This window comes from Vigna umbellata, chromosome 1 (genome assembly GCF_029865625.1).
Source record: "Vigna umbellata cultivar VRB3 chromosome 1, Vumbellata_1.0, whole genome shotgun sequence".
Taxonomy (NCBI): Eukaryota; Viridiplantae; Streptophyta; class Magnoliopsida; order Fabales; family Fabaceae; genus Vigna; species Vigna umbellata.
Window position 1 is genome coordinate 7,169,809 of NC_142165.1, and position 10,367 is coordinate 7,180,175.

The following is a 10,367-nucleotide window of genomic DNA, read 5'->3' on the forward strand; positions in this document are numbered from 1 at the left end:
GGATCTTAAGACAACATGTGAATCATCTTCCATCCCTAGAATCAATGAACCACAAGGACTCCTATTTCAGTTCTGGGTTCCATCTTACGTCCCCATAATCCATGAAACCCCAAAATCAAGTCATGAACGTCCCCATTACATGCAAGCTTTAAGATCGGAAACAAGAATACTAGCAATTGATAGAAAAGGCATATATATAATCATATCATTCAACAATTACACAAGAATTCAAAGGCTACATCTATCCCCAACAAGATGGGTTTGGCATGGAGAGCCTTTCAGCTTACAAAATGGCCATGGAAGAAGATGAAGAACCCAAGAGGAAGAAGGGAGTGTTCCCACGAGCCCTAGCAGCCCTCCAAGCTCTCCTCTAAGTGAAATCGCGCCTCCAAAGAACCAAAGACCGATACCCCTTCGTGTTTTAGGGTTAAATAGACACATCAGCAAAAGTCACGCACGGCGCCCTCTCAGTCGCACCCGGGCGCGAGGCTCTCTGGAAAAGTCGCGCCCGGGCGCCCTCTCAATCGCGCCCGGGCGTGAAACTCTCTGGAAAATCGCGCCCGGCGCCCCTCTGTCGCGCCCGGGCGTGGACCATTCTGAAAAACAGCGTCCAGACGAGCGTCCACTTAGCGCTTCTCTGGACGAGCGTCCTCTTAGCTCGCTGACGAGCGTGCACTGATCTCAGGACGAGCGTCCACTTCTAGTTGGCCGAGGACGAGCGTCATCTTCTGCCTGGCCGAGCGTCCACTGATTGTCCTCTGGACGAGCGTCCTCTTCTGCTCGTTTAGCGAGCGTCTTCTCTTGCGATCATAGGGCGGGCGTCGTCTTCTGGCTGGACGAGCGTCCTCTCTTGCGTCCACAGGCGAGCGTTCTCTTCTCGATGGACGAGCGTCCTCTTCTGCCTGGCTTGGACGAGCGTCCACTTCTGCCTGGCTGGATGAGCGTCCTCTTCTGCCTTCTGGACGAGCGTCCTCTTCTGCCTTCGCTGGGCGAGCGTCCGCTCGTGCTTCCATTCTGGACGAGCGTCCTCTCTCCTGCCGCCGAGCGTTTCTGCATGTGCAACGTGGTTGGTTCAGCTCTATAATTTGTTGGAGACTCTTCCAAGCTCATTTTTAGCTACAAAATAAGGGATTATTGATGAAAGTACATCAAAGTAGCCAAAAACACAATTATTTAGAAAACAAGACAAAAGAAGAGGATTTAACAAATTATAAGTTAGAAAGGAGTTGATTTTGTTACTAAAATGATGCTTAAATAATGGTAAAATTTAGCATTATCAAATACCCCCAAACTTACAACTTTGCTTGTCCTCAAGCAAAAGTACTTCACCTAGCAAATAATTCAATCACAATGGTCTAACAATCCAAGAGTCAATTTAAATCAAATAAACAAAATCAATCATGCTTGCTGTCAGGCCTCGAAAATAACGAGCGTCAGTGGAGTCCAGGTGGCGAGCGTAAAACGAGCCAACTCAGCGACGCACATGGGCGATAGCAGCGCCTGACACCCACTAACGGACGCCAGGTGTCGCACGTGGAGGTGAGTCAGAAACGTTAGTGGAGAGCATGTTGCCAGGGTGAGAACGTGCGTTCAGCGGTAGTGGAAAACACGTGGCGACCTCATAGTGGACGACCGTTCGGCATGGGCAGCCAAAAACCGGAAATGCAGAGCATGTGCCGGCCAGAGTGTAACGTGTGCTGGCTGAGTGAGGACGTGCGCTGGCAGAGCGAAAAGCTAAACTAAGATTTCTGAACTTATTTCCCCACACTCTCTGCGCCATTCCCCAGGAACGTTCCTGGAGAACCTTTCTCTCCTCCTTCTCTCTACGTCTTCTCCACCTTCTCTCTAAGAGTACACCGTTTCATCTCCTCCGATCAATATTCCAGCACCGTTGAAGGACGCACGGCGTCAAGAGCTCCTAGATAAACTGTTCGGTTGGTGAAGCTGGGCTGGTAAGTCCTTCCCTGCTCTCTATCGTTCGTTTTACAAACATGCAACTCAGTTTTAAGTTCGTACGTTCGTCATCCTTCTTAAAAAGTGAGTAAATCTGATGGTGTCAGGATCCATTTTGTTGTAGTTGGATTAACGAGTGTTGACAGTAGGAGAATCAGTGGTTGAGAGGTTGTGTTTCTAGTTTGAGAACGTCCGGTCACGCTTTAGAGGTAAGGGAAACTTATTTAATTTAACTGGTTTGATGTTGTGTTTTGTATGAACATTTGTTATTTGACTGCATGAAAATAATGCATGATGGGTGATGTGATTGAATTATATGAACGTTCGTTATTTGACTGTATGAGTATAATCCATGATGTTTGATGTGACTGAAGTACATGAACGTTCGTTGAGGTGGTGAAATGAAGTATACGAATCTTGATGAAATGGATCGTATGAAATATGGAACTTGATTTTGATATGAACGAATGAAACTGTGAAAATTTAAGATGAGAAATGAATTGAAATGTAAATGGAATTGAATAAGAACCTTCCCTGTGATAATATGCATTCGTTGCTGAACGGTCATTGACCGTTCGGTTTTCCTGATGAAAATAGCGAAAGTGGGATTCTTTCATTTGGATAGATCCCTTGTTGAGGACGAGCGTCCTCGTGTCAAAATACTATACTTAAGCGTTCGGCCAAGCACTGTTGTATATGGTATTCTTTGATAAACTCCATTCTTTTATATTTATAAATATGTAATATCATACTTTACCGTTCGTAAACAATGCTTCGAAAGTTCCTTGGTATAATTATCAAAGTCTGTTATTTTAAGATTATTAACGTTCGGTCTCACACCTAACGTTCGTACTGAATAGCGTTCGGTCTCATACTTAGCGCTCGCATTGAGTGGCGTTCGGTCTCACACCTAACGTTCGTACTGAATAGCATTCGGTATCATACCTAGCGCTCGTATTGAGTGGTGTTCGGTCTCACACCTAGCGCTCGTACTGAATAGCGTTCGGTCTTATACCTAGCGCTCGCTCTAAATGGTGCTCGGTCTTATACTGAGCGCTCGTACTCTTTCTCGTAAATTAGTCTTATAAAATAGCGTACGTCCAACTTCAGATTTCCACGCTTGGTCGTTTACTAGCAGTGGGTTCAGTATGAGAATTTTCCTTGAAATCTGGAGATGTTCGCGTTTGATGTATTCGGCCTAGGACCTCCACAATTAGAACATTCTTGGAGTATTTGTTTGAATTCACAAGAGTCAGTTCATTCAACTGATCCTCATGGTAAATAACGTTCGTCCAATGAACAATATATTATTCAGCTATTCCCGTACGTAATTGAAATTCTGACGTTCGTACTCTGATTCTTAACGAGCGTCCTTTTGGCCCAGTCTGCATGGTTCGTCCTCGTTTTCTTAGTGAGGGCAGGACGTTCGGTTTTTGATGGTCGTCCTATTAATGATGAAAACGGTTATGGAATGATGAAAAATAAATGATGAATGTTATTTGGGATAAAAAGAATATTATGGATTTGAACGAGCGTTCCGGGTTGGAACGACTCCTGATTGAGAATTTGAGAATTTGTAAAGTATGACTGTGGGAAGTTAATGCTGGCTGTTTGATCCTGATGTTCCGTGAGTACTCATCCTCAAGTAGAGGGGTACGTCATGCGTGGGAACGGCAGGAGGTCCTCGTCCTTAGGGGTACTTTGGACGGAACGGACTAACCTCGGGTGGCAGCTGATGAGGATGCCAGTTACCACACCACCCGGGTGCGCGAACGCCTGTAACTACGCAGAATTCATACAGTCCGGACGGTCAGTCGAGTATTGAGTTGTATGTAATGCGTGCGTTGATATGTATATGTGTGATGAACTGTTTACGTGATTTGTATGTTGATGCCTGAGTTAAATTACATAAGCTTACCCTGCGTTTTTCCTTGTGTTGCTCGTTTTGTATGTTCGTCCTGTCGTTGCAATGATCATCCGTGTGGATGTGAGCAGAGGGAAGTCGAGCGGTTGGAAGAGACATTGGACGAAGAGAATCTGGTTGAAGTTGAAGTGAAGACCGAGCAGTGAGACGCTCGGTTAGTAGTGTAGGTTTGTGGCAGAATGGTCGTTCGACTAACTTATGCTTTTATTTTGGCTATGTTCGACCGTTCGGTATTTTCATGTGTAAACTGTTCGGTCAGTTTCAACTTGTGTTCGGCTTTTATTTTGTAACTTTACTGTAAGGACGTTCGACCTTGAACGTTCGTTCTTTATTGTTGTAAGACTGTAATCAAGAACGTTCGTCCTTGAGCGTTCATTCGTTCGTTTTTGTTTTTAGTTGGAAAACTGTACTAGTTTATTATTAAAAGTGATTATTCTAATTATATGGTTATTGCTGTATTTTTGGGATGTCACACTTGCTCAACTTATAAATCACATTCAAGAGAGAATATGGCCTTAGCAAGCTAAACTACAACCATGGTGCTCACAAATTAAAAGTCACAAGATAGATGCAAATGATAGATCAACAAAAGTGGCAAGTTGTTTTCAATGAATGCATGGAACCAATCCTCACCAAAGAAAGTGTTTCACTCAAGCACAATGGTGTATAAGGATGTGTGTCTTACTCTCAAATATCACAATGTTACACAAATCAACTTTGTCTTTCGTTTCAACAATATCAAACACATTAACAAGCAAGTTACATCACAAGGACTTTTTGAAGCTTGTATTGTGGCTGGGCTAAGAAGAAAAATTGGTTTCTCTGGACAACAAAGCACCTTGAGATAAGAGACCAAACAATTTAATTCAAGCTATAACATAGTATCTCTTTTTCTCCAAAATTGAATAAACCATTCTCAACTTATTTCCCAACTCTTGTTCATTGAATTCATGATTTTGTTTTTCTTCTTCTTTCTTTTTACTCAATTTATTGTTTTCTCAATGCTCCCCTTTTGACAAGAACTCCCCCAAACTTAAATCATGCTCCTCATCCTAACATATATGTTCATCTCTACTCAAGGTAAGGAGGTTAAGGATTTTTCAATAGGCTTAAGGTTTCGGGAATGAGAAAGTTTTCTTTAAGGTTCAAAGGTTATACATTGGCTTTTAGGCTCAAAATGTAGAAGAGGTGGAAGAACAAGATGGCCTTGATCATTTGTAACATGCAAGTAACTAGTTCAAATAGAGAAACTTAGGCAAAATCAACTATGATTCCAAAGTAATATCATTCATCAATAAACTCTGAGGCACAACATCTCATAGGTTTACTCAAGGTTCCAAAATTTGATAAACATCATGCCAAGAATATTGATCACAATTAAAACCAAGCATCTATCTAAACAGATACAAGCAACCACAATCTCTGTTCAACAAGATCAACCACATAATCTCAATTAGATTTTCAAAACAATTCTCATGGATAAAGAGCAAGCACAACAGATTTGTATTCAATTCAAGCATAACAAATGATTCACTCAAATCACCAGACCAATTGCACAAGAACTATCCACAAGGCAAGTCAAAAAAGAAATAAAAAACACAAATACTGAAAGTAAATAAAACTTGAAATTAAAACGGAAAAATCGATGAAAATGGACTCTTTGCATCTCCAACAGTGTAGGACACTAGCTTCACTTTCATCTGAAACATCTTCCTCCAACAGTAGCTTATACTCCGCAACTGCTCCACCTCCCCCATCAGTAGGGGCCTGACCCCCAGGCCATGCTACACGAGCAGCAAAATCTTCAAGTCATATGGTTGCTCAACTCCTGCATGCCTCAAGGGTTCACAAATGGTGGTTTTAAACTCTTTAATTCCTAAGGAAGATTTTATCCTGTAACAAGAAAGCTCAAAGCAAAATTAGTATCTCACAGTCAATTGAAGAGAAAGGTCCAACAACACACTAAAAGAAATGTACAAAAGAAAGCAAAGAAACAAACCAATGAAAACCAAAACAAATAAAGACGAAAGCACACCAAAAGGAGTGTGTGAAAGAGTGCAAAAGAATTGGAAACTCATCATAAATCAAGAAAAACAAAAGTGCAGAACCATAATTTTTGGCGCTGGGCGCCACTGGTGCAGGGTGGCCACAGCTCAGTTTGTGCCCGGGCGCCCCTGGTGCAGGGGCGCTGGGCGCCACTCAGTCAATTGGGTGCAGAGGCCATTGGTGCAGCTCGCGCTGGGCGCCCTTGGTGCAGGGGGCGCTGGGCGCCATATCAGTTTTCTGCATAATGCAGATTTCTACGAAATTGGCCACTCACCATGTGATTTTTGGTTCTAGCCCTTCATTCAATGCACTCACACACCAAACAAGCTAAAACTAACCTAATACACTTATACAAACCATAAAAACAACATCACAACTCAAAAATCACAACAATGCAAAACTACACAAACATGCAAAACATAAGTTACTAATGCAAATGACACAAAAATCACACAAACATAAGTAAAAAGGGTAAGAAAATTGGGTTGCCTCCCAAAAGCGCTTGTTTAACGTCATTAGCTTGACGTATTACTCAATGAAGTGCGGATTTTGTTGTTGGTGTGCTCCTTCCACCAACTCTTCTTGAACTACTTTCTAGTCACCAAATTAACTCTCATACCTTGAATTCTTCATTTTTAGCCCTTCCACTACCTTGACATCTTTAAATACTCAATCCTCTTGATCAACTTTGGCTTGCTAGGCTTGAGCTCCTTGTCTCTCATCAAAGGGTGGTGGTGACTAGTCTTTCTCTTTTCCTTCTCCCTTTCTTCTTCATCTTTCACTTAACACTTGGAGAATCTTCAAGGGAGGAAGAATTTGGCGCAGCTTGTGATGCTCAACATAGTTGTCTCCTTGTGTCCTATAATTCCTTCAATCTCAGGGTCTTCATGATGCTTTTGAGGCTGCAGTCCTCCTTATGTGAACATCTCCCTGCATATACACTTAGACACAACTAGGCTAAAGCCACAAATTAGCCCAAATAAAAGTGAAAATCTATTTACAACAAAAGAGTTAGTTCTATATACAAAATCAAGTCTACACAAGTTAGAAACCTCACAAAAGTCTAGTATTGACACGAGTCCCTGGCAACGGCACCGAAAACTTGTTGGGACTTTGGCAAGTGTACCAAATCGTTCTAAGTAATAAAACCGGTAAGACTGGATATCGTTTCCCAAGAGACTCGTGTCACCAAACAATCGTATAATTTCCAACTAACTTAGACTAAAGAATGCTTCATAATTTGTGTTTTTGTTCAATTAAAATAAACATGAAACATAATTGATAAAAGTGATCTTAGATACTCAAACACTTGGAAATGGAAAGATTAGAAATGATATGGAATGGTATTGTTGGGGGTATGATTTCACCTACTTCATTCTTATGTATAGAAAATCACTTCCTCTTCATTAATATGCCAATGTCAATCTACTAAATTACTCAAACCCAATCCCTTGGTAGAGAGAGCCTAGACTTCCTTATTAGGCTCCAATCCCTTGGAAGACCTAACAATTATTTCCGCATTAAGAATTGAGATCTAAGACAACCAAAGGTCCTAATTCTATCCCTAGATATTATTTCCTTTAGGTGTTTAATCCAAGTCCAGATTTACCCAACATTTCCCAATATCAAGCAAACCCTAAAATCATGTAATGGGTAGCAACTTCACAACAAGCATTAAGAAAAGGAATTAAACACTAACAATCAATGAAAGAGGCATAAATTCATTCAAAACATAGTAGTTTACATAAGATTTCAGTGGCTACATCAATCCCCCAACAATAATGAAACTAACTCTCCATGAATGGAGAGCTCAAGCTTACAACAATGGTGGAAATGGAGGAAGGAAGAAGACCCAAGGGTGAAGAAGGACTGTTCCCATAGCTCCTAGCTCGCCTCCTAGAGCTCCAAATGAGAGAAATCGTGTTTGGGCAGCCAAAGATCCCCAAATGCTTCTAGACCACTTGAATAAATAGGCATTTTGACACATCAGCAAAAATCGCGCCCGACACCCTCTCAGTCGCGCCCGGGCGCGAATCTCCCTAGAAAACTTGCACAAGGCGCCCTTTCTCGCGCCCGGGCGCGAACCTCTCTGGAAATGTCACGCCCAGGAGCCCCATTTCTCACGCCCGGGCGTGAAACTCTCTGGAAAAGTCAACTTCCACTGAAAGTGGACGAGCGTCCAATTCTCGCTGCCAAGCGTCCATTGAGCGCCTCTCTGGACGAGCATCCTCTTAGCTCGCTGGACGAGCGTCCACTGCGGGTCCTCGCTGGACGAGCGTCCACTGAACGTATTTGATGGACGAGCGTCCACTTCTTGCTGGGCGAGCGTTCTCACGTGCGTCCACAGGGCGAGCGTCCTCTTCCCGCTGGACGAGCGTCCTCTCATGCGTGCACTGAACGAGCGTCTACTTCTCTCTGAGCGAGCGTCCTCTCTCTGAGCGAGCGTCCTCTCGCACGTCCGCATGTAACGAGCGTTCGTGCGTTGGACGACGAGCGTCCTCTTCTGCTCGCTTAGCGAGCGTCCTCTCTTGCGATCACAGGGCGGGCGTCTCTTCTGGCTTGACGAGCGTCCTCTCTTGGGTCCACAGGCGAGCGTTCTCTTCTCGCTGGACGAGCGTCCTCTTCTGCCTGGCTGGACGAACGTCCTCTTCTGCCTGGCTGGGACGAGCGTCCTTTTCTGTCTGTCTTGGACGAGCGTCCACTTCTGCCTGGCTGGACGAGCGTCCTCTTCTGCCTTCTGGACAAGCGTCCTCTTCTGCCTTCGCTGGACGAGCGTCCGCTCGTTCTTCCATTTTGGACGAGCGTCCACTTATCCTGGGCGAGCGTCCTCTCTCCTGCGGCCGAGCGTTTCTTCATGTGCAGCGTGGTTGGTTCAGCTCTATAATTTGTTGGAGACTCTTCCAAACTCATTTTTAGCTACAAAATAAGGGATTATTGATGAAAGTACATCAAAGTAGCCAAAAACACAATTATTTAGAAAACAAGACAAAAGAAGAGGATTTAACAAATTATAAGTTAGAAAGGAGTTGATTTTGCTACTAAAATGATGCTTAAATAATGGTAAAATTTAGCATTATTAGATCACTAACTGGGAATAAACATCAGCAAAACCGAACGTTATCTATCATTAATACCGAACGCTTACGATCGAAGCCTGTGAATACCTGTTCAAGATCGAACACTAACTATCACTGATACACCCAGATCGGACGCTTACCAACTAAACCTCAGAATACACGATCCAGGTCGAACGCTAATGATTACTAACAGATATCAAGACCGAACTTTCAAGATCCAAACTTAAGACTATCAAATGAAGACCAAACGCTCCCGAAAATACTAAGTGAAGAACGGACGCTCATACTCACTAGTACACCAAGGCCGATCGTTTAAGATTTCAAACTTTGAATATCGAATTATGGCCGAACGCTCACAATCACAATTATTCAAGAACGAACGCTTATAATCCAAACTTAACAATCCAAATTAAGACCGAACGCTCACAAGCGAGAATACCTCATCAAAACCGAACGCTCAAATGCTAATACAGAAAGAGACCGAACGCTAAAGATCACTGTAAATATCAATTTAAGGACAGACGCCTACAACCACTATTGAATCAAAACCGAACGCTTATTATCACAGATACATCAAAACCGATCGTTTAAGATTTCAAACCTTGGAATATCATATTAATACCGAACGCTCATCATCGAACTCTAAGAATTTCCACCTTAAGACCGAACGCTCAGGATTGTTACGAGTCCAAATTAGAAACGAATGCCTAACATCTCTAATTCATTGGATAATATTTTGACGAACGTTTAATATTTTACTAACTCAAGGACGAACGCTATCGCTCGTTACATGAGAATACAAAACCGAACGCTCATATTATTTTGGCCGACCACTAATTGGTCGAGCCATTTGGACGAACGCGCGTTTCTGCAGAATTCTGCAGAATCGCACCAGGTTTTCCAGAAACCCAGAAACCCCATTTTTCATCCCCAAATTCCCAGATTTGCATCAAATACAGTATATTTCAACAATCAAACAAAAGATCTAACTCCCCTTACCTCTTGAAGACCTCCGTAGTGAATCTTGAATCTATCTTCTCCAAGACTTGCAGTACCAAGGCCTCCTTGCAACTCCAGAAGATCAACACTTCACCTCTCCCAGATCTGCAGCAAGCCTCTTCACTCCTCCAGATGCAGAACCCCAACACCCCTTCAATCCCTGGGTTCTTCTCTTAAAGAGGAAGGAAGACTCTACACTCCACTGTTGGTGCCAGCTTGGACGAATCTCAGCCATCCCCTCCCACTCCTCAGTGCCGAGTCCACTAAGAAGGTGATGATGGTGGTTCCCTTAGTGGCTGAAACACTCAAGGTGGAGAGACCCACCACTCACATCTGCTGCACACTTCTTTGCTGGACGTGGAGCCTCT